At 36.7% G+C, this 24,336-nt stretch overlaps 1 protein-coding gene and 1 pseudogene across 11 annotated transcripts in view; one reads left to right on the top strand and one right to left on the bottom strand.

The window, feature by feature from the left end:
- KTN1 (kinectin 1) overlaps positions 1-24,336 on the top strand; it is a 119,337-nt gene that overhangs the window by 13,078 nt on the left and 81,923 nt on the right. The window lies entirely within an intron of this gene.
- On the bottom strand, positions 4,960-23,205 carry LOC309655348 (actin-related protein 2/3 complex subunit 1A pseudogene; annotated as a pseudogene). The gene has a single exon. The product of its transcript is annotated as an actin-related protein 2/3 complex subunit 1A pseudogene (transcript).

The raw sequence follows: 24,336 nt of genomic DNA, 5'->3' as shown, positions 1-24,336 counted from the left end.
ACATTAATAAAGGAAATTGAAGATGATACAAAGAAATGGAAAGATATCCCACGCTCTTGGATTGGAAGAATTAATATTGTTAAAATGGCCATACTACCGAAAGCAATCTACAGATTTAATGCGATCCCTGTCAAATTATCCATGACCTTTTTCACAGAACTAGAACAAATAATCTTAAGATTCATATGGAACCATAAAAGACCAGAATTGCCAAAGCAATCCTGAAGAAAAAGAACAAATTGGGAGGCATAACCATCCCAGACTTCAGACAATACTACAAAGCATGGTACTGGCACAAAAACAGGTATATGATCAATGGACAGAATAGAGAGCCCAGAAATAAACCCACACACCTACGATCAATTAATCTTCGACAAAGGAGGCCAGAATATACAGTGGGAGAGGATTCCCTGGCAGTCCAGTGGTTAGAACTCCATGCTTCCACTGTAGGGGGTGCAGGTTTGATCCCTGGTTGGGGAACAAAGATCTCACATGTTGTGCGGAGCAGCCAAAAAAAAAAAAAAAGGAATATACAATGGGAAAAAGTCTCTCCAGCAAATGGTGTTGGAAAAGTTGGACAGCCACATGTAAATCAAAGAAGTTACAATGTGCCCTCTCACCATACACAAAAATAAACCCAAAATGGCTTAAAGACTTAAACATAAGACGTGATACCATAAAACTCCTAGAAGAGAACATAGGCAAAACATTCTTTGACATAAATTGTACCAATGTTTTCTTAGGTCAGTCTCCCAAGGCAATAGAAATAAAAGCCAAAATAAACAAATGGGACCTAATCAAACTTACAAACTTTTGCATAGCAAAGGAAACCATAAACAAAACAAAAAGACAACCTACAGAATGGGAGAAAATGTTTGCAAATGATGCTACTGACAAGGGATTAATTTCCAAAATATACAAACAGCTCATACAACTTGACAACAAAAAAACAAACAACCCAATCGAAAATGGGCAGAAGACCTTAATAACATTTCTCCAAAGAAGAAATACAGATGGCCCATAGGCACATGAGAAGATGCTCAACATTGCTAATTATTAGAGAAATGCAAATCAAAACTACAATGAGGTACCACCTCATGCTGGTCAGAATGGCCATCATTAAAAAGTCTACAAATAACAAATGCTGGAGAGTGTGGGGAGAAAAGGGAAGCTTCCTACACCGTTGGTAGGAATGTAAGTTGGTGCAGCCACTATGGAAAACAGAATGGAAGTTCTGCAGAAAACTAAAAATAGAATTACCATATGATCCAGCAGTCCCACTCCTGGGCAGATATTCAGACAAAACTGTAATTCAAAAAGATACAGGATACACATACCCCGATGTTCATAGCAGCACTATTCACAGTAGCCAAGACATGGAAACAACGTGAATGTCTATCAACAGATGAATGGACAAAGAAGAAGTGGTACATACGTACAATGGAATACAACTCAGCCATAAAAAAGAACTAAATAATGCCATTTGCAGCAACATGGATGCAACTAGAGATTATCATACTAAGTGAAGTAAGTCAAAGTGAAAGACAAATACCATATGATATCACTTATATGTGGAATCTAAAATATGACACAAATGAACCTGTCTTGGGAACAGAAACAATCAGGGGCATGGAGAATAGACTGGTGGTTGCCAAGTGGGAGGGGTAGGAGAGGGTTTGATTGGGAGTTTGGGATTAGCAGATGCAAACTGGTATATATAGAATGGATAAACAACAAGGTCCTACTGTATAGCACAGGGAGCTATATTCAATATCCTGTGGTAAACCATAATGGAAAAGAATATGAAAAAGAATGTATATATGTGTGTAACTGAGTCACTTTGCTGTACAGCAGTAATTAACACAACATTGTAATTCAACTGTGCTTCAATAAAAAATAAATTTAAAAAAAGGGGACAATTTGAACATCAGTAAAGAAAATAACTAATGAAACAAGTCAAGTATGTTTAATCCTAGAGTTCGTAATGATGCTAAAACTTAAAAAAATACTTTAGTTGCTTTTGGGCTAACATTATTTTAACAGTTTTGATAAATAAAGAAAAATAAGCATTTATCCTACCTTTCTTATATGAATTGGATCTCAGGATGACCAAATAAGAGAAGTTTCTTTCTATAGATGTATTCTAATAAAGATTGATAAACTTTGTTTATTATATATTTTTTGGCTGTGTTGGGTCTTCGTTGCTGCGTGCGGGCTTTCTCTAGTAGCTACTCTTCATTATGGTGCGCGGGCTTCTCATTGCGGTGGCTTCTCTTGTTGTGGAGCACAGGCTCTAGGCGCGCAGGCTTCAGTAGCTGTGGCACGTGGGCTCAGTAGTTGTGGCTCACGGGCTCTAGAGTGCAGGCTCAGTAGTTGTGGCGCACGGGCTTAGTTGCTCCGCGGCATGTGGGATCTTCCTGGACCAGGGCTCGAACCTGTGTCCCTTGCATTGATAGGCGGATTCTTAACCACTGCGCCACCAGGGAAGTCTCAGTGATAGGCTTAGAATATCACCATTTTGCATCTCCTAATGAATAATGTCTAGGCAAAGATCACCAATAGTTGGTAATATCACAAAAAGATATCCAGATATTAGATACATCGTTTTGGAAGTATGCCATGCTGTCTGTGCCTTAGTCTTGCCCTCAGGTTATAATCATGAATCTGATCTAGCCTTTAAATTTACCAATTTATAGGAAATAGAAGACAAAACAAAAACAAAACACCAAAAACACTTGTTAACACTATGGGGATGCCATCAACAAAATTCATACTGAGAATCTTTACAGGACAACTGCCTGGTTTTTCCAACCCAAAATTCTAAGAATTGCAAGAAAGTGAATAATAAAAGATACAGGGATGATGAATGAAAGGAGACAAGAGATAAATACAGTAAGTCCTCCACATATGAACGAGTTCCATTCTGAGAGTGTGTTCACAAGTCTAATTTGTTCGTAAGTCCAAGTTAGCCTAGGTACCCAACTAACACAATCAGCTATATAATACTGTACTGTAATAGGTTTATAATATTTTTCACACAAAAAAATAAAACATTTTTAATCTTACGTTACAGTACCTTGAAAAGTACAGCAGTACAGTACAACAGCTGGCATAAAGGGGCTGGCATCGAGTGAACAGGCAAGAAGAGTTACTGACTGGAGGAGGGAGAGGAGGTGGGAGATGGTAGAGCTGAAGGATCGTCAGCAATAGGAGATGGAGGGCAAGCTGCAGTTTCACTCACGCCTGATGTTGATGGAACGCACGTTTGCATCTTTGAAAGCTCGCAACTCTGAGGTTCGTATGTAGGGGACTTACTGTACATCAATCAATACAGAATAACTGAAAAAATATCTACACAGCAGTTGGGGAAATGTGAATACTGGCTTGATATTTGATATTAAGGTATTATTGTTAATTTTAAATTTGCTGTGAGCCTAGATTTTTGTCTTCTTTTCTCTCCAGGCTTAGAGCTCCTGTAAAGCTATATAGCTATAGGTAATAGGTTTTCAGCCTGATTCTTTTTTTTTTTTAACTTTAAAAAAAAATTATTTATTTTTGGCTGCCTTGGGTCTTCGTTGATGCGTGCAGGCTTTCTCTAGTTGCAGCGAGCAGAGGCTTCTCTTCGTTGCAGTGTGTGGGCTTCTCATTGCAATGGCTTCTCTTGTTGCAGAGAATGGGCTCTGGGGTGCTCGGGCTTCAGTAGTTGTGGCTCGCGGGCTCTAGAGCGCAGGCTCAGTAGCTGTGGTGCATGGGCTCAGTTGCTCCGCTGTGGCATGTGGGATCTTCCCAGACCAGGGATTGAACACGTGTCCCTTGCTTTGGCAGGCATATTCTTAACCACTGTGCCACCAGGGAAGTACCCAGCCTGATTCTTTTTCATACATCTTCTTTCTCCCCCCACCCCCCGACCCAAGCTGTGCAAATTCTATTCCCATCCCCACCTCTTGGTGTCAAGCAGCAAACCTGGTTCTGTTCTGTTGCTGTTACCTGTGGGAGCTGAACTTCTCTGACCATTTGCCTGCTATAGAGTCAGTATCCAGCCATCTTTCTCATTCTTTATTCCCTGTGCTCCATTTTAGGTACTGTATGGTTTATTCTTTTGAATTTTTATTGTTTCTAACTCAGAGACATATTTGTCTTCATTTTGGGTTCAGCCATATCTTTTTGATAATCTTATTTTTCATCCATTGTTATTTTTTTAATTGAAGTATAGTTGATTTATAATGTGTTACTTTCTAGTGTACAGCAAAGTGATTCAGTTATACATATATACTTTTTTATATTCTTTTTCATTGTGGTTTATCACAGGATATTGAATATAGTAGTTCCCTGTGTTATACAGTAGGACCTTGTTTGTTTTTTTCTTTTTTATTGATGTATAGTTGATGTACAATAAGATATAATTTACAGGTACATAATATAGTGATATACAATTTTTTTTTTTTCTCTCAATCCCAAACTCCCTAACTATCCCTCCCCGACACCCTTCCCCCCGGTAACCATAAGTTTGTTCTCTGAGTCTGTGAGTCTGTTTCTGTTTTGTAATAAGTTCATTTGTATCATTTTTTTTTAGATTCCACATATAAATGATATCATATGATTTCTCTTTCTCTGTATGACTTAATTCACTCAGTATGACAATCTCTAGGTCCATCCATGTTGCTGCAAATGGCATTATTTTAGTCCTTTTAATGGCTAATAGTCCATTGTATATATGTACCACAGCTTCTTTTCATTCCTCTGTCGATGGTCATCCATGATTTTAAGTGTTTGGAATAGAAGCATCCTTATTGGAAGTCTTCATCTCTTCATTTCTACCTATTATAATCTTGTTTTTGAAGCGCAACTTAGTTTATCCTGAGTGCTCTTGTTTAGTGATCTATTCTCTTTCTTTGCTCAGATCTGCTCTCTTTTAACCTTTTCTTTAAAATTATTATTATTATTATTTTTTTAAATTTATTTATTTATTTATTTATTTTTGGCTGTGTTGGGTCTTCGTTTCTGTGCGAGGGCTTTCTCCAGTTGTGGCAAGCGGGGGCCACTCTTCATCGCGGTGCGCGGGCCTCTTACTGTCGCGGCCTCTCCCGTTGCAGAGCACAGGCTCCAGACGCGCAGGCTCAGTAGTTGTGGCTCACGGGCCTAGCCGCTGCGCGGCATGTGGGATCTTCCCGGCCCGGGGCACGAACCCGTGTCCCCTGCATTGGCAGGCGGATTCCTAACCAATGCGCCACCAGGGAAGCCCTAAAATTATTTTTTATTTTTATTTTTTTTTTTATTTTGGCCATGCTGTGTGCCTTGTGGGATCTCACTTCCCCCACCAGGGATTGAACCCGTGCCATTGTAGTGAAAGTGCTGAATCCTAACCACTAGACCACCAGGGAACTCCCTGCCCTCTTTTAATGTTGTTGGGTGTTTTTCAACTCTATAGAACAAATCTGATTTTAGTATCACACTAATTTGTTACGACTACAATCAATTAAAATCCTAAAGCCTTGAAGTATGATTCTTGTTGCTGCTAGTTCATCTCACTCATCCTATGTTTCTTTAGTCTGTTTTGGAGTACAGGTATCCCTTGCTAGTCCAACGCAGGCTGGGTAATTTTTTTCTTTTTTGAGGTAGCACTGGTATCCCTTGCTGTCTGAACTCTTGCTGTTTATTGTTCCAAACTTGGGAATCAAATATACGTATCCTTTGTTTAATGACTTGAATTCATTCTTGAAAACTCCGCTGCTAAGTGAAAAGCCATTACATGAAAACATATTTTCTTTAATTTTTTCCTACAGATAAACTTTATTTATATTTAAAAATTATTTATTTATTTATTTATGGCTGTGTTGGGTCTTTGTTTCTGTGCGAGGGCTTTCTCTAGTTGCGGCAAGCGGGGGCCGCTCTTCATCGCGGTGCGCGGGCCTCCCACTGTCGCAGCCTTTCTTGTTGCGGAGCACAGGCTCCAGACGCGCAGGCTCAGCAATTGTGGCTCACAGGCCTAGTCGTTCCGCGGCATGTGGGATCTTCCCAGACCAGGGCTCGAACCCGTGTCCCCTGCATTGGCAGGCAGATTCTCAACCACTGCGCCACCAGGGAAGCCCAAACTTTATTTATTTAATTGAAGTATAGTTGATTTACAATGTTTCAGGTGTTTAGCAAAGTGTGATTCAATTTTATATATATATATAATATATGTATTATATATTTTTATATATATAAATTTTAAGATTCTTTTCCATTATAGGTTATTACAAGATATTGAATATAGTTTCCTGTGTTATACAGTAGGTTCTTGTTATGTGTTTTTATTAGTAGTGTGTATCTGTTAAAGCATATTTTCATTCATTTTTAATGGGAAATTATGCTGTGTTGTATCTCAACCAATTTTTACACAAAGGAAAATATTAATCTAGCAATGAAGATGAGTTTATACAAGTGTAAGCAACACTTTGAAAGTAAATAAATACACTTGATCTTAAAATATAATGTGATAGGGACTTCCCTGGTGGCACAGTTGTTAACAATCCACCTGCCAGTGCAGGGGACACGGGTTTGAGCCCTGGTCCGGGAAGATCCCACATGCCGTGGAGCAATTAAGCCCATGTGCTACAACTACTGAGACTGCGCTCTAGAGCCCATAAGTCACAACTACTGAGCCCACGTGCTGCAGCTACTGAAGCCTGCACGCCTAGAGCCCATGCTCCACAATAGGAGAAGCCACCGCCATGAGAAGCCTGTGCACCACAACGAAGAGTAGTCCCGCTCGCCGCAACTAGAGAAAGCTTGCGTGTAGCAACGAAGACCCAATGCAGCCAAAAATAAATAATTAAATTTATTTTTTTAAAAAATGTAATGTGGTAAAATGAAGGTGTATTGTATTATACTTGCCAAAGGAGGAAGAGAAAACTTGGTTGTGGTGGTGGTTGATGAAGTGTAATTCTTTGGAAAGCCTATTCTTTATTCGTATTATACCATTTTTCCCCCCAATTTCAACCTTTCTGGAGCTCAGGGTTATCTTACATTCAGTCTGCACTTAAAAGTCAAATTGTGGTACAGATAAGCACCTTTAGTGGAATAAAGGCCAAACACAAGTCCTTTAAGCAATGTGGAAATAGAATACAGGAAGAAAATACTGAAGAGTTGTAGGAGATGATAGCTTTGCATCCCTCTTGCTTGGCAATATGTGCACAAAGCACATGTTCTCACTTCATCCAAATGTGTGCAGTACATCAATACATATGATGTGTTCCAACTGGATACCATTGTATTGATGAAATTGTTGAGTGTGTCTTTAGCTGAAATTATAATGTTGAAATTTTTATTCTTCATAGAATATTTATTTTATGTGTATTTTAGGCAAATAATAACTAATGTTTAAAAAAGTCGTTTGAAAAGTAGTACTTTTCAAGGGTCATTTGATGAAAACCAGTTAACTGAACGATTATATGAGGTAGGTCTGTAGATTGTAATAACATGGTATCCCTCCTTATCTGAGATAGCTATTGGAATTCCTGCTGTTCCAGCTAGGGAACTGAAAGAGTTTGGTAGCAAAGGATAAATAAAAATCTTATTTAAGAAATATTTTTAGTTGGTTTGTCCTTTGTTATCCTATTCTGAGTTCAGCACATCTTTGTAAACTGGCAAGCTTGTCGTATTATCAGGGTAATGGATGGATTAAAATGTGACTAAGGTCAGGCAAAGAACAGAGTCTGATACATAATAATACTCTTTCTAAACTATTAATTGGCAACTTTGGGATATGATTATTTAACCTATTAAATATTTTCTGATTTCTACTACTCTATCTTGTTTCCAAGGATAGCTTGTATACATTATCAAGTGTTTTGCCAAAATCAGACATTCTAATTTTTCCTAATTTAATAAACCTTTTATTAAAAAAAAAAAAAGACAGTGAAATGACTTGTTATAGTGAATGACTTTCGATGCTCCTAAATTTTTTAGTTAGTGACATTGTCTGGATTTACACACAGTGAATTCACCAATTTTAATTTGATTGCTTTCTGCTATTTTTAGTATATGATAGCTTTTACTTTTACTTTTTTTTTTTTTTAACCTCTTCAGGCATCTTCTAATAGTGGGGAAAGCAGAAGTCTTTCAGGGATCTTGAAATGTAGGATCCTGGCAGCTGTGTACTGTCTGTTGAAGGCAGTACTGTATCTATCTTTGCATGGCTCTTGAGGTTGTGTAAATATGGTTTCTAAGCACAGTGTTCAGAGCAAGATGGCTATAGGATAAGGACCTCTACTTGTGACTGTACTTCATTTTTTTCTAGCTTTATTGAGGTATAATTGACATAACATTGTGTAAGTTTATTAGTAGCTTTGAAGTTTATAATACATTATTGTTGATTGTAATCACTGCTGCGCATTAGATCTCCAGGACTTTTTAATGTACTAGTTGCAAGTTTGTACCCTCAAAAAACATCTCCCCAAAGCCCCAGGTAACCACCACTCTTCTCTGTTACTATGAATTCAAGATTCCACATGTGGTATCATACAGTATTTGTCTTTCTTTGTCTTATTTAGCATAATGCCCTCAAAGTCTGTCCATGATATTGCAAATGGTAGGATTTTCTTCTTTCTCATGGCCATATAATATTCCATCTATATATGTATCACACTTTTTAAATCTATTCATCTGTCAGTGAACTCTTAGGTTGTTTCCATGTCTTGGCTATTGTAAATAATGCTGCAGTGAACATGGATATCATGTTGGAGATATCTCTTCTAGATACTGATTTCATTCCCACTGCATATCTACCCAGTGGAATTGGGTTTGCTGGATTATATGGTAGTTCTATTTTTAATTTTTTGAGGAACCTCCATACTGTTTTCCACAGTGCCGCACCAATTTACAGTCCCACCAACAGTACACAGAGGTTTTCTTTTCTCCATATCCTTGCCTGCACTTGTTATCTCTTGTCTTTTTGATGATAGCCATTCTAACAGGTGTAAGGTGATATCTTATTGTAGTTTTGACCTTTGCATTTTCCCCATGATCAGTGATATTGAGCACCTTTTCATGTACTTGTTGGCCTTCTTTGGAAGAATGTCTATTTGGGTCCTTTGCCCATTTAAAAAAATATATATTTTTTGGCTTTTGAGTTGTATGAATTTCTTATATATTTTAGATATTAATCCTTTATCTGGCATATGGTTTGCAAATATTTTCTTCCATTCTGCAGGTTGCCTTTTAATTTTGTTGATCATTTCTTTGCTGTGTAGAAGCTTTTTAGTTTGAGGTAGTCCCACTTGTCTATTTTTGTTTTTGTTGCATATGATTTTGGTGTCATACACTGAAAAATCACTGCCAAGACCAATGTCAAGGAGCTTTTCCCCAGTGTTTTCTTCTAGGAGGTTTATGGTTTCAGGTCTTACATTTACGTGTTTAATCCATTGTGAATTAATTTTTGAGTGTTGTAAAATAGGGGTCCAGTTTAATTTTTTTGTGTGTGAATATTCAGTTTTCCCAGCACCATTTATTAAAGAGACAGTCTTTTCCCCATTGTGTATTCTTGGCTCCCATGTCAAATATTAGTTCACTGTATATGTGTGGATTTATTTCTGGGTTCTTGATTCTGTTCCATTGGTTTGTCTGTTTCTATGCCACTACCATACTGTTTTGATTAACTATATCTTTGGAGTATAATTTGAAATAAGAACATGTGATGATTTCAGCTTTTTTCTTTCTCAAGTTTGCTTTGCCTATTTGGGGTGTTTTGTGGTTCCATATGAGTTTTAGGATTGTTTTTCTTTTTCTGTAAAAAATGCCATTGGAATTGTGATAGGGATTGCACTGAATCTATAGCTGTATGGCTTTGGGTAGTGTGGACATTTAACAGTATTAAAATTCTTTTGGTCCATGAACACACAATATGTTTTCACACAATATCTTTCCATTTATTTGTATCATCTTCAATTTCTTTCATTATTGTCTTACAGTTTTCAGTGTACAGGTCTTTCACCTCCTTGGTTGCATTTATTCCTAAGTATTGTTTTTGGTGCTATATTTTAGGTTTCTAATAACTGATCACCTTTGAACCTCTTAAGTCATATTTCTGTTGTTTGAAAGGGAGTCTTGGCAATCACAAATTTTCAAGGCTCACTGTATTTCAATTTTGTAACTAGGAAATTTATAAACCAACTTTAAGAATGTGGGAATTCATTTGGTGTAATTCCAGAGATGAGATTTTTTCTTGGGTATTGTTCTTAGATTAACTTCTCTCACTGTTTTTTGCTTAGGTTGCTTATTGGGAACAATATCAAGAATGGAACCAACAGCAAAAAAAAAAATTTTTTTTTTATTTTTGGTGGGGGCTGCTGTTGTAGGTTTAAATGTTAAAATACAAAGTGTGTACTTATTTCCAATTAATGGTAATTTTATCAGGACTTTTTGATTTTTATTTTTCCGTTATATACTTCTTTTGCAGCTTCAAGAATGTTATAATGAAGCCCATATTATGATAAAAAGTCCCTTAGTTTGTGTTTCACAGTACTGGTGGACACAAATGGGATTGATGTATACTATATTTATGAAGGTTTATTTTGAAAGAAAATCCATAATCATAAGGACTACCTGTATAAAGCTATTTATGTTAATGAAGTAAACTTTTTTTTCTTCCCAGATTCATGCTGGTTGTCTTTTAGCCAGTTAAAATCTGACAGTGCTATGTGTTGAGCACTGACTGTGTTGGGCTTGAAGGGTATTTGGGAGAGAACATACAGATCAGTAGGAGAGTCACTGATATGGCATGTTAAATTTCAGTAGTATAAAGCAAACCTTGTATAACAAGTACATAAAAATCTTTAGGGAATTTTTTTTAAACCATAATTTTCAAGGTACAATTTCAGTAGAAGTTGACTACATAAGATTATGAGTATAAAAGCAAATGCTGCTTGATTTCAGTGAATGGGGATGGGAAAATTTCTTACTATTTTAAGATTCTTTAACTTCACCATGGGTTAATAATTTATTAACAGAGGTAATGTTTCAGAAAAAAATAGGAAAATGAAAATATATAAGTAGTTTCCTACCTTATTTTACTATCCTTATTTGTATATACTTTCATTTTGAATATGTATAAGATTTTTCTGTTTATTCACAATTTTGTTGTTTGTGTAGACTTTGTGTCTCTTTGCTTTCTCTTAAATAGCAGAGTTAGGAGTTTGTGGAATACTGTTAAAATAAAAATTGAAATTTAGACTGTAGAAGTGTAGAACTTGAAATGTAGACTTCAGAATAGATTGTATAGTCTTAGAAAAGATAATCAGGATTTTACTGTTATTTAATTGGGGTACTTATTGATGTAAGTGAATATTCCAATATTTTGCTGGATCTGGAATTCTGTGTTAGTGGTCATTGTTTTTATGGAGATTTTATTCCATTATCCTTTGGCTTCTATTGCTGAGTAATATATAAGTCTAATTTTATTCTGTTATAGGTAATTTTTTCTATGTTGCTTTTAAGACCTGCTTGCATCTTTTGAGTTATATAATTTTACTACACATATATTTAGGTTTGTTTCTTATTTATGCTGTTCAGATTTTGTTGCCCTTTTGGAATTGAAAGATTTATATCTTTTCAGCAGTTTTTGAAAAGTCTTTGCCATTTTGTCATCAAATATTACCTTTCTTGATTCTTTGCTCTCCTTGAATTCCCATTTGATTTATTGGACCTTCTCATTCTTTCCTTCATGTCTATTAGTTTTTCTTTCATGTTTTCCCTAATGTATTCCTTTGTGCTGCATTGCCAGTTTTTATAAGCTCTATCTTTCTGTTTGATAATTCTTCAGCTGTGTATAATTATCAGTTCATTTAGTTTTTAATGTCTGCATGTCTGTGTATGCACATATGTGTGTGGATGCTTATACACAATTTATAGTTTCTTTTCTACCTTCTGGTCTTTTATATGAGTGTTTTATTCTTTTTCCATATGTGTGATTTAATTTATGCTTCTAATAGCTGAAAAAATTATTTTTTATAGTTGTCCACATTATTCTATTTGGAATTCTTGGGGATATAATCCCTGTTTGTACCTTTGATTTTTTTCACTTTCTATTGTAAGTTCACCTTCAAGAGGAGTGTATCTGAAAATACTGTACTGTTCAGGCCAGACTGGGTAGAAGGAATTTTTTTCCAGAGTCTTTCATGGCCTTGGAGCCATTTTTGTGTTAATATTTTTGGTAGAAACATTGGGGGTGTTCTGGACTGGCAGAGACTGTAGACGTGAATTTAAGAATCCATGGTTATGAATTTTTTTTTTTAAGGGTCAAAAATCAGAATTTATTTGGAGATGTCACTTGCAAACTGTTTTACATCGACCTCTTTTTTATTTTCTGGTTGTATTTTATTTATTTGTTTACTTTAAATTTGATTTTTTAAAATTGAAGTATAGTTGATTTAGTGATTCAGGTGATCACAGCAAAGTGATCCAGTTATGCATATATATACACACATATAATTTTTCATATTCTTTTGTTTTACTTTATTACAAAATATCAAATATAGTTTCTTATGTTATACAGTAGCACCGTGTTGTTTATCTATTCTATATATAATAGTTTGTGTCTGCTAATCTCAAGCTCCCAGTCCATCCCTCCCCTGTACCCTCCTCCCCCTTGGCAACCACAAGTCTGTTTTCTATGTCCGCGATTCTTTTTCTGTTTTGTAGATAAGTTGGTTTGTGTCATGTTTTAGATTCCACATATAAATGATATCATATGGTATTTGTCTTTCTCTGTCTGACTTAATTCACTTAGTATGAGAATCTCTGGGTCCATCCATGTTGCTGCAAATGGCATTATTTCATTCTTTTTTATGGCCAAGTAGTATTCCATTGTATATATATATATACCACATCTTCTCTATCTGTTCATCTGTTGATGGACATTTAGGTTGTTCCCATGTCTTGGCTATTGTAAATAGTGCTATTATCATTGGGGTGCATATATCTTTTTGAAATATAGTTTTCTCTGAATATATGCCCAAGAGTGGGACTGCAGGCTCATGTGGCAACTCTATTTTTAGTTTTTCTTTTTCATTTCTGATTTTATTCATTTGGGCCCTCTCCCTTTTTTTCTTGATGCATCTGGTTAAAAGTTTAATAATTTTGTTTATCTTTTCAAAGAACCAGCTTTTACTTTCATTGATCTTTTCCATTTTTTTTTAAGTCTATATTTCATTTATTTCTGCTCTGATCTTCAGTTTCTTTCCTTCTACTAACTTTGGCTTTGTTTGTTCCTCTTTCTCTAGTTGGTTTAGGCTTAATGTTAGGTTGTTTATTTGAGAATTTTCTACTTTCCCTAGGTAAGCTTTATTGCTACATACTTAGAACTGCCTTTGCTACATCTCATAGGTTTTGGACTGTTGTGTTTTCATTTTCATTTGTCTCTAGGTATTTTTTAAATTTCCTCTTTGATTTCTTCAGTGATCCATTGGTTGTTTAGTAGCGTATTGTTGAGCCTCTGCGTGTTTGTGTTTTTTTACAGTTTTTTTCTTGTACTTGATTTCTAGTCTCATAGCATTGTGGTCAGAAAAGATGCTTGATATGGTTTCAGTTTTCTTAAATTTACCAAGGCTCATTTTGTGGGCTACCACGTGGTCTGTCCTGGAGAATGTTCCATGTGTGCTTGAAAAGGATGTGTATTCTGCTGCTTTCGGGTGGAATACTCTATAAATATCAACTAAGTCCATTTAGTCTAATAATGTGTTATTTAAGGCCTGTGTTTCCTTATTGATTTTCTGTCTGGATGATCTGTCCATTGATATGAGTGGGGTGTTAAAAATCTCCTACTCTTGCTGTGTTACTGTTTATTTCTCCTTTTATGTCTGTTAATATTTGCTTTATATATTGAGGTGCTCCTGTGTTGGGTGCATATATATTTACAAATGTAATATTTTCTTGGATTGATGCCTTGATCATTACGTAGTGTTCTTCTCTGTCTCTTGTAACAGTCTTTATTTTAAAGTCTGTTTTGTCTCGTGTAAGTATTGATACTCTGGCTTTCTTTTGATTTCCATTTGTGTGTAATATCTTTTTCCATCCCCTCGGTTTTAGTCTGATTGTGTCTCTGGATCTGAAGTGAGTCTCTTTTAGGCAGCAGATATATGTGGGTCTTGATTTTGTATCCATGCAGCCAGTCTTTGTCTTTTGGTTGGAGCATTTAGTCTGTTTACATTTAAGGTAATTATTGATATGTATGTTCTTATTGCCATTTTGTTAATTGTTTTGGGTTATGTTTTTGTAGGTTTTTTCCCCCTTCTTTTTTTGTTATCTTGTGTTGTGATTTGATAACTATCTTTCATGTTATATTTGGATTCCTTTTCCTTTTTTGTGTGTATATCTATTGTAGGTTTTTGGTTTGTAGCTAACCATGAGGTTCTTGTATAGCAGTGTATATGTGTATGTGTATATGTGTATGTATATATATGTATATATATATATGACTGTTTTATGTTGCTGATCTCTTAATTTTAAATGCATTTAAAATACCCTGCATTTGTACTCTCTCCCTCCAGTGATTACTGTTTTTGATAACATAGTTTATATCTAATTTTTTTGTGTATCCATTAACTGCTTAACGTGGATATAGATGATTTTACTACTTCAGTCTTTTAACTAAACCTCCTTACTGGCATTGTGTATGGATGATTTCCTATCTTTATGTTTGCCTTTACCGGTGAGCTTTTTCAGTCTATAATTTTCTTGTTTCTTGTTGTGACCTTTTATTTTTTGCCCAGAGAAGTTCCTTTAACATTTTTTGTAAAGTGGGTTTGGTGGTGCTGACTTCTTTTAGCTTTTGCTTGTCTGGAAAGCTTTTGATTTCTCCGTCAAATCTGAAAGAGAGCCTTGCTGGGCAGACTATTCTTGGTTGTAGGTTTTTCCCTTTTGTCACTTTAAGTATATCATACCACTCTTTTCTGGACTGCAGAGCTTCTACTGAAAAATCAGCTGATAGCCTTACGGGAGTTCCCTTGTGTGTTATTTGTTGCTTTTCCCGTATAGCTTTAGTATTCTCTGTTTATCTTTGATTTTTGTCATTTTGATTACAATCTGTCTCTGTATGTTCCTCTTTGGGTTAATACTGTACTGTATATGTATTTATTGGATATCTTTTTTCCCCCTAGGAATCTTCTAAACGTGTCCTTTAACCTTTCTCTCTCAGGTTCATCTTTTTTTTTTTTTTTCACGTTCAGTATTTTTATTTAATTTTTTAGCAGACAGTTTACATACCACCCCCACCCTTTCCCTTAAGTTAGTGTGACAATTTTCCATGATAAGCTGCTTAAAGAGAAGCTTTGGTCAAGAATGGAATGAAATAGCAAAACAAAAAAGAAAACCTAAATCACTGCTGCTTTTAAAAAACCAACACTTTCACTAATTATCCTCAAACAAAACACACAACAAGGTTTGCGCCATATGTGTCTTCAGTGTTTCCTGGCGGCTGGCTCTCCTCCCCATCATGCGAATGGCAGAGCTGCCCAGTGCAGCCTGTCCGTCCTCATGCTGGATCTGGGAGGCTCGCTCAGCTTCCCATTATCCGAAGGCCCTGGATAGAAAACTCTAAGATCTTGAAATCCCAAATGGTCATGGCTCCGTCGATGCCAGTAATGCAAAATTTGCGACAATCTTGCTTGTCCACCTCATGAATAGACACTTGAGTGATGCTGCTCTGGTGCAGCATCCCCAGGGCCGTGTTGCGGTTCTCGGTTGTGGCCCGCTTGTCCATGTTGCAGAAGTGCTCCATGGCCGACATGTTGTGCTGGATGCTCTGTTTTGGGATGTCTAGCTTGGAGATGAAGGTCAAGCAGCCACGGTCGTCGTCGTTTAAGAGCGTGGGGCAGCAGTCATGGCCAGCAGCCACTACGCTGTTCTCCAAGATGAAGGACACACTCAGGAGGGGCAGGAACTCTGTCTTCAGAGTTGAGACCTGCATACTTTTTGAGGCATCAGCAATGGACACGGTGCTGTTGTGGCTGACCCAGGCCAGGAGGCTCCTGCTGGCGGAGAAGCTGACCCCATGCACCCAGCCGCCAGTGCCACTGCCACCAAAGGCTGACATCAGCTGACCAAAAGACATCTTGCTGCCCCAGGGTGTACTGGCTGACTTCTCATCCACTTCTTTAATGTAGGTAGAAAACACTCTGCATTTGAAATCACAGGATCCTGCTGCCAGCAAGACATTGTTGGGATGCCAATCCAAGCTGAGGACTGTGGAGTGAATGGGTTTTTTAATGTACTTGCTTACCCACCAGTCATTTTCGGACTCGAAGTAACAAACAGAAATGAGTCGTGCTCCGCTGCCCACAGCAAATTTGTTCTGTAGCGGGGACCACTTGACAGAAGTGGCTGCATCGTTAATTCTCAGGATCACCAGGGTCAGCTTCCAGATTCCATCTTTCTGATTCCAGACGTAGGCATTGCGGTCAGCCCCGCAAGTGACCATGAGGTCACTCTTGGGAGCGCAGTCGATACCTGTGATGTGTCCATTGTGCTCCTTGAGTTCATGAATTTTCACCCACTGGCTCTCATCTTCTTATAGATGTGGACTTCGTGGTTATTGGGGCTAAGGGCAATCTGGGTACGATACCTGTTTCAGGCATGACAGGTAATTGGCTCTAGTAAAAATTGATGCAGGGACATTATTCTTAGTGTTTTCAAAGGACAGAAAGCTGGGGGTCGGGGCCATCCGGACAGGCTCGGAGCGTGGAATTCGTGGACTCTGGTCAGTCGATGCAAACAGGCTCCGGCCAGGTTCATCTTTTTCTCACATTTCAGGTGATGTTTGTAAGTTAAGGCTACCAGACCTTTGTCTTTTTTGAGTTAGTCACTTATTTTTTCCCATGAAGTCTTTACAATGTTTTCTAGTCAGATTTTCCAGTTTTTTCCTTTATGGCTCTGGGTTTTACATGAGACATAGAAAAAGCCTTTTACAAAACAAAATTATTTTAGATTGAAAGAAATACATTTGTTTTCTAGTTTTTTCATGGTTTAAATTTTTAACCTTTAAAACTTTGATCCATACATAATTGAAGTAGGGGCTGAATTTCCCTCTGAAATGGCTGTCATTTGTGCTGATGCTATTTATTAAATAATCCATAGATTTACTTACTGATTTGAAATAGCTCTCTGATTATATAGTAAATTTTTCACATATATTTGGGGCTTTTTATGTTGCATTTGTTTGACAGTTCTTGGGCAAGATGTAAAGATTCTTGTTTTATGGTGAAGCTTTTCCAATAGCTCCCTTAGAGTTTTTTTTGGATAGTATTTGACGTTTTTGTCTTGTCATTTACATTTCATGTTTAGTTTGTGAAATGATCTTAAGTATTATGTGTTTTTTAGGAATAGGCAAGAATAAATATAACATTTTATTATTTTAGCACTTTTATTGTTGAGTGACCTACGGTGCTGTATTTAAGAGTTACTTTATCAGCCTATTACGTTTAACTTTTAACACGCTAGCAAAACTTTCGTAAAGGATGATAGGGTTTGAAGTAGGTTTTCTGTTTGTTGATAAATTTCATTGGTATCATACATTACTAGGACTGCCTTGTTGTAGTGGGATTGGACATAGATGAGGAGGTTAGGGCACTTAGAGGGCCTCAAGGAGAAGTTACAGGAGGAAAAGATTTTGGATCACAACTAGGAAGAATATTCTAATGTCTTTGTAAAAGGAGCTTATGGGAGATGATTATTCTTGATAAGCATAGGCTCACTGACCATTCAGCTGGGTCCAGTCTTTGAATTAGATGGCCCTTTCCAACCCAGAGACCTTGTGAAAAAGTAAAGGTAGGTCAAGACTAGATTTTAGGGGAAGGCAGTCTTGTGTATATGGTATAGCTATTTAACAATTACATCATTGGTGTGAATTTCATGTTTTAATGTTAATTTTTGAGCGGTGTTAATTTTTGAACAATTTTTTTTAACTTTGGGTATTTATTTATTTATTTATTTATTTATTTATTTATTTATTTATTTATGGCTGTGTTGGGTCTTCGTTTCTGTGCGAGGGCTTTTTCTAGTTGTGGCAAGTGGGAGCCACTCTTCATCGCGGTGCGCGGGCCTCTCATTATCGCGGCCTCTCTTGTTGCGGAGCACAGGCTCCAGACGCGCAGGCTCAGTAATTGTGGCTCATGGGCCTAGCTGCTCCGCGGCATGTGGGATCTTCCCAGACCAGGGCTCGAACCCGTGTCCCCTGCATTGGCAGGCAGATTCTCAACCACTGCGCCACCAGGGAGGCCCAATTTTTGAAAAATTTTGATGATACTGATTTTGAAATACTGATTATTTAAATGTATTACTAAATTTTTGGTATTAAAGCTTTTAATTTGTCTAATTTATCATAAATTAGCTTTCTTTACAGAATAAACTTTTAACCAGGTTATTTCCTGTGGATATGTTTTTATTTATTCATTTAATTTATTTTTTTTTTAATTTACTTATTGATTTGTTTATTTTTGGCTGCATTGGGTCTTCGTTGCTGTGTGCAGGCTTTTCTCTAGTTGTGGTGAGCGGGGGCTACTCTTCGTTGTGGTGCGTGGGCTTCTCATTGCAGTGGCTTCTCTCATTGCGGACATGGGCTCTAGGTGCGTGGGCTTCAATAGTTGTGGCTCACGGGCTCTAGAGTGCAGGCTCAGTAGTTGTGGCGCACGGGCTTAGTTGCTCCATGACGTGTGGAATCTTCGCGGACCAGGGCTCGAGCCCGTGTCCCCTGCATTGGCAGGCGGATTCTTAACCACTGTTCCACCAGGAAAGTCCTGTGGATATGTTTTTAAATGAGCAGTGTCTTTTCCTGGGAAAATGGACTAGTTGGGGCTTGATGGGTAAGCAAAAGTCTGAAAGATATTGGTATAACTCTCAGCAGCTACCAGCTACACAGATCCTTTTCATTTTCTTGGAGAAGCTGTTCAAACTGATTTATCTAGTCTTGTATTAAAGGGAAAAAAAGTAAGTTTCGTTTAAAAAAAACAAAATAGAAGTTTCATGTGTTGTGACATGATAACTAATGGAGAAATGAAATGTCATTACTCATCTCTGGTATTAGTTGGATTTGTTTCAGACTGGGGTAGCAGTTCTCTAGAACGGGTATTGCTGAAATAACTTAAAGGGTATGTTAATAAGGTGTGAGTCATAGAAACAAGTACGTGTTGCAGTTTACAAGGAGAAATTGCACCTCAGCTTTGAGATTTCAGTGTAATCTGTAAAGTTAATTTTAGAAAAGCTGTTGTTAATGGAGTTCCCATGTCAGGCAACTCAGTGTTTGATTTGCTAGATTATCTTATCTTTTGGTTGCTTTGAATCTTTTTCCTCTTATTTTAAAAGATAATTTTATAATTGTATTGTGGGCTCTGGGGACATTGTACTTTTGGTGTAGAGAATGGAAATTTAGATAAGTTTTTATATTTGATGGCCATTTCAGTAAATGCTTAATAATTTGTTTTTCTCATTGGTGTCTTTTTCTTATTTATTTGTAGAATCAAGTTTTTAAAAACTCTTATTGTAGACTTAATACACATATAAACTTTTAAACATATACAGCTGTACAATATAAGGTGAATCTACTTATTTTTTTGTGTTTTCTTCCAAGTACTTTATACATTTTCTTAAGTTTAAAATTTTAATCTGTTTGGATATCTTTATTTGATCTGAACAATCAGATAAATTGATTTTTAAATTTTTAAAAATCAATTTGAATCTATTTTAGGTTTTGAGTTCCATTATTTTCTGTTCTTTTATCTTTATCACACTGCAGCATATTGCTACTTTCCTATAGTTATTATACAATTATCCCCTATCTCATAGAATGCTATGAATGTGTACATAGAGAATAAATGCGCTAGGATTTTAGGAGGAGGAGAAATATCTGTAGGCAAGGTACTTGAGCTGGAAGAGTAGACCTCATTGAGGCTCAGGTTTGGTTTTTATGCTCTGTTTTATTGATACTATGTACTTCCTCAGATGGATCATAAATTCATTTAAAGTCAGTGAATCTAGTTGTGCAACACTGCTAAGCACCCTGTATTCTCCAAAGTTTTAAATTTAAGTGGAGAATCAAAATGAACAATTTATAAGTAAAAAATAACAGTGTAATAATTATAATGTGTTTTATAGGACCACCAGCGCCACCCTTTCCACCCTTACTCTGAACTAATCACTTTGTTTCCTATTTCATTAAGAAAATAGCATTAGGAGAATAATTTTTACCAAATACTACACTGTATCTACCTCCTTGCCTATGTTTCCCTGTACGGCCAGTCTCTTCAGAATTTGTACACCAAATTCTTTTCCTCTTGCCATTTGAGAACATTGTCCCTCACTCCTCACTCTCTTGCATCATCAGTCTTTCTGCTTCTACTGGATCATCTTTATCAGCATATTAACATGCTGTTATTTCTCCTGTCTTTAAGAACTTTAAAAACCAAAGCCCCAACCTCATATTCCCCTCCAGCTTCCATTGCATTTCTTTTATTACTTCACAGGAAATCTTCTCCAAAGAGTTGTTCACACCTGCTGGAGTTCTCACTTTTGACTTCATATTAGTCAGGTTTTGATCACCACCACTCTACTGCTTTGGTCAGAGTCACCACTAATGTCTCTGTTGCTAAAATTCAATAGTCAATTTCTATCAATAGTTTTTACTGTACTTTATTTACTAACACCATTTGACGAAGTTGATTAATCTCTCTTTCTTGATATACTTTATTCATTTAACAACCAGGGTGACATTCTCCTAATTTTCTTTCTGCTTCTCCTTCGCTGTTTCCTTTGCAAGTTCCTGTTCATCTTCCTGTTGTTGAATTGTGCAGGGGCTCTGTCTTGAGACCTGGGCTCTGTTTATACCCATTCCCTTGGTGATTTTATCCAAGCTTATGGCTTTAAATATAATTTATATGCTGAGTATGACTAAATTTATATTTTTAGCATGTATTCCTCACCTGCCTAAGCACTCTTTGTTTAGCTGTCTGCTGGACATCTCCACCTGTCTAAAACCTAACTCCTGGTCTTTAACCCCAACCATGTCCTTTCCACACTTCCCCCATCTCAGTAAAGGGCAACTCTTATTTTTGGCTTAGTCTGAAAGCTTTGGAGTTGTCTTTGTCTTTGCTTGTTCTCTCACACCCCATATTCCAGTCCTCAGCAAATCATCTTTTCTCTACCCTCATAGTGCACTCAGAATTTGACTACTTTTTACTACTCCTCTTGCTACCAGCTTGCTCTGATCATCTGTTGCCTAGATTACTTCAGTTGTCTCTTAAGTTTTCCCTGCTGTCACCTTCTCCCTATACCCTTTTTCTACTCAAAAGCCTCTGTTGGTTTCCCATATTACTCAGAGTACAAGCCACAGCCCTTCCATTTGCCTGTAAGAAACTACATGATTTGTTCACTGCCCCCTGCCCCCTTCAAATGATCTCTTTAACCTCACCTTCTACTACTTTTTCTCTTGTTCATTATACTTGAACCACATTGTCTTTATTGTTCTTGCTCAAATGTGTCAGGTTGTGTTCTGTCTCATATACTGTATATTGCTGGACTGTCTTCTTTTTAGTAGAATGTTAGCCCTATAAGGGCAGGCATTGTGGCCTTTTGTACTGTTGTTTATTCAGAATGCCCTGGAAAACAATGTTGACATATACTAATTGGTGCTAAATAACTATACAAAGTGAATTAATAGACTGTTGTGGAACATGGTAGTTGAAAAGATATTTTCATAGGTGTGATTTGGGCTGTGTTTTGAAGGATAAGTGAAGGTTTGATACAAAGGACAAGGCAAAGGTTTTTAGATTTGATACTAGGGAGGAGGGGAAATTGGACTTTTTAGAGAATTGTTCCTTTTGATTCCCCAATTTAGAACCTGTAGTGCCTTCTTACTGCTGATTTTGTCTACTCAATTGACTGCTGATATTCTGTAGCTGGTTGTAGTTTATATTCCTCAAAATCATATCTAAAACTCCCAGACAAAAACCTATTCCTGTATTCTTTTTTTTTTATTATTTATTTATTTATTTATTTATTTTATTTTTTATTTTTTTGGCTGTGTTGGGTCTTCGTTTCTATGCAAGGGCTTTCTCTAGTTGTGCCAAGCGGAGGCCACTCCTCATCGTGGTGCGCGGGCCTTTCACTGTCATGGCCTCTCTTGTTGCGGGGCACAGGCTCCAGACGCGCAGGCTCAGTAGTTGTGGCCCACGGGCCTAGTTGCTCCGCGGCATGTGGGATCTTCCCAGACCAGGGCTCGAACCCGTGTCCCCTGCATTAGCAGGCAGATTCTCAACCACTGCGCCACCAGGGAAGCCCTATTCCTGTATTCTTGAACTTGACATGTGATTTCATAATTTACAGATTTCGTCCAAGCTAGAAACATAGGAGTTGTCTTAGACTCCTTCCTCACTTTCACCATGCTCTTTTTTTTTTTTTTTTTGGGTCACGCCAAGTGGCATGTGGGATCATCTTGGTTCCCCGACCAGGGATTGAACCTGCGCCCCCTGCATTGGAAGCACAGAGTCTTAACCACTGGACTGCCAGGGAAGTCCCTCACCATGCTCTAATAGTTGCCTTGTCCTCTATCTGCATTGACTTAATTCACTCTCATCAGATCTATTTAGCCTATTGAAATAGTCATTTTAATTGGTGTCTTTGCACCTATGTTAACCTATCCATTGGATTTTAAATTTTGATTGTAATTTTTATTTGTAGAAGTCCTAATTGATTCGTATCTACCCAGTTACTTTTGGTAGTTCCTGTTCTTTGCTCATTTTCCCAGTTACCTCTTCTTTATGTGTGTAGGTTATAATCTATATCTATTAATTCCAGCATCTTGAATCTTTAGGGATGTGATTCCTTAGTTTATTTTTGTTGCCTCTTGCTCATGGTGGCTTATCTCATGTTCTGTCATTTTGTGTTGTGGGTTCTTATCTGGATGACAGTCTTCTTTGGAAATCTTGAGGTTCCTGGCTTGAGGGAGCAATATACCAAAGAAGATGTGCATTCACTTCTGCCACATGCACTATGGGCACCACCAACTTGGAACCACTTAAATTTTTTGTCTTGGCATTTCCAAGATCATGTTAAGTAGTTTGGACTTTAGACCTATGTAAGAAGAGACCCCTGGAGCCAAGGCAGAATTGGGACCAAAAGTCAAGACTCTTGACTTTATTTTAGCGATTTATTATATTGCTGTTTATCAATCTTAAAATTCATTTTTTTTCAGGATATATCAGGAATATGATATGCATACTTTATTTGAAGGTTAGTGACACCATAACGCTTAATCTTACATTTTACCAAGAAGGGTTCAGAAAATACTGTAGATAACTTCTGTTGTGTAATGGAAATCTGATTAAGTGATACTTGTCCATGAATATACTTTTTATCAATGTATGGTACTTCCATAAATAAAGTTTTCCTTAAAAAGATTAACTTGAACATTAAAAAAACAACATAAGATGTTATTATGGATTTAAAGGAAGAGAAACATGGCATGTTGAGAATACAGACTACTTAGATTCAGCATGATCAGTTACAGATAGCTTTTTTAACTTATGAACTCTATTTTTACAAAGAACCTGTGATAAGAGCTTTCAGCTTAGGTTTCACAGCTACTTGTAGTAATATTATAACTATGTTGTACATTGAATAAAGCTCTTATAGGCTACTCTTGGTGCCTGTATATCTTTTAAAGGTGTATTCACTTAGTTGTTAAGACATTACAGATTATACAGGAACTTTTAAGAAATAAAGTGTTCCTGGGTTGAAAACTACCTTTCCCTCAAATCTTTGCTTGCTCTTTACAAATATGCTTGCTTGTATGTTGTTCGGTATACATCAGTGGAAAAAAATTGACTTTCAGTTTGTTCAGACTTCAGTCTTGAATTTTTGTTATATTTTTCTTACTGGTTCTTTCGAGTCACTCCAGTTGACATACTTTTATCAATTGAAGCACAGATAATTTATAAAGTTAGTTTTTTGGTGTCATTTGTTTTAAATGTTCTTTTAGTTTAAAGAAAATGATGTCAGAGGCAAGAGTAACTAAAATACTGTGGTAGTAAGGAAAGAGATTTCAAAATTCTTACATTTACTTGAAATTCAATAGTATACCTATCAAACTGCTTCCATTTTTCCTTGTAATATGTAAGTAACGGTTCTTTTTAAATTTGTGTTTATTTAAACTTTTAAAAGTGTAATATTGTGCATTCAGCGTGGTTACTTAAATTTCTGTTTTAATGTAGAAAAAATTAAAAAAGTTGAACAATGAACTATAATGTTACAAATATTTGTAATTTTACTCTAAAAATGTAATGATTCTCATTTTTTTTTGTAGTCTCAGACTAT

This window comes from Balaenoptera physalus (genome assembly GCF_965194825.1).
Source record: "Balaenoptera physalus genome assembly, chromosome: 2".
In the NCBI taxonomy this organism is placed as follows: domain Eukaryota; kingdom Metazoa; phylum Chordata; class Mammalia; order Artiodactyla; family Balaenopteridae; genus Balaenoptera; species Balaenoptera physalus.
This window is presented reverse-complemented; position numbering and strand designations above follow the sequence as displayed.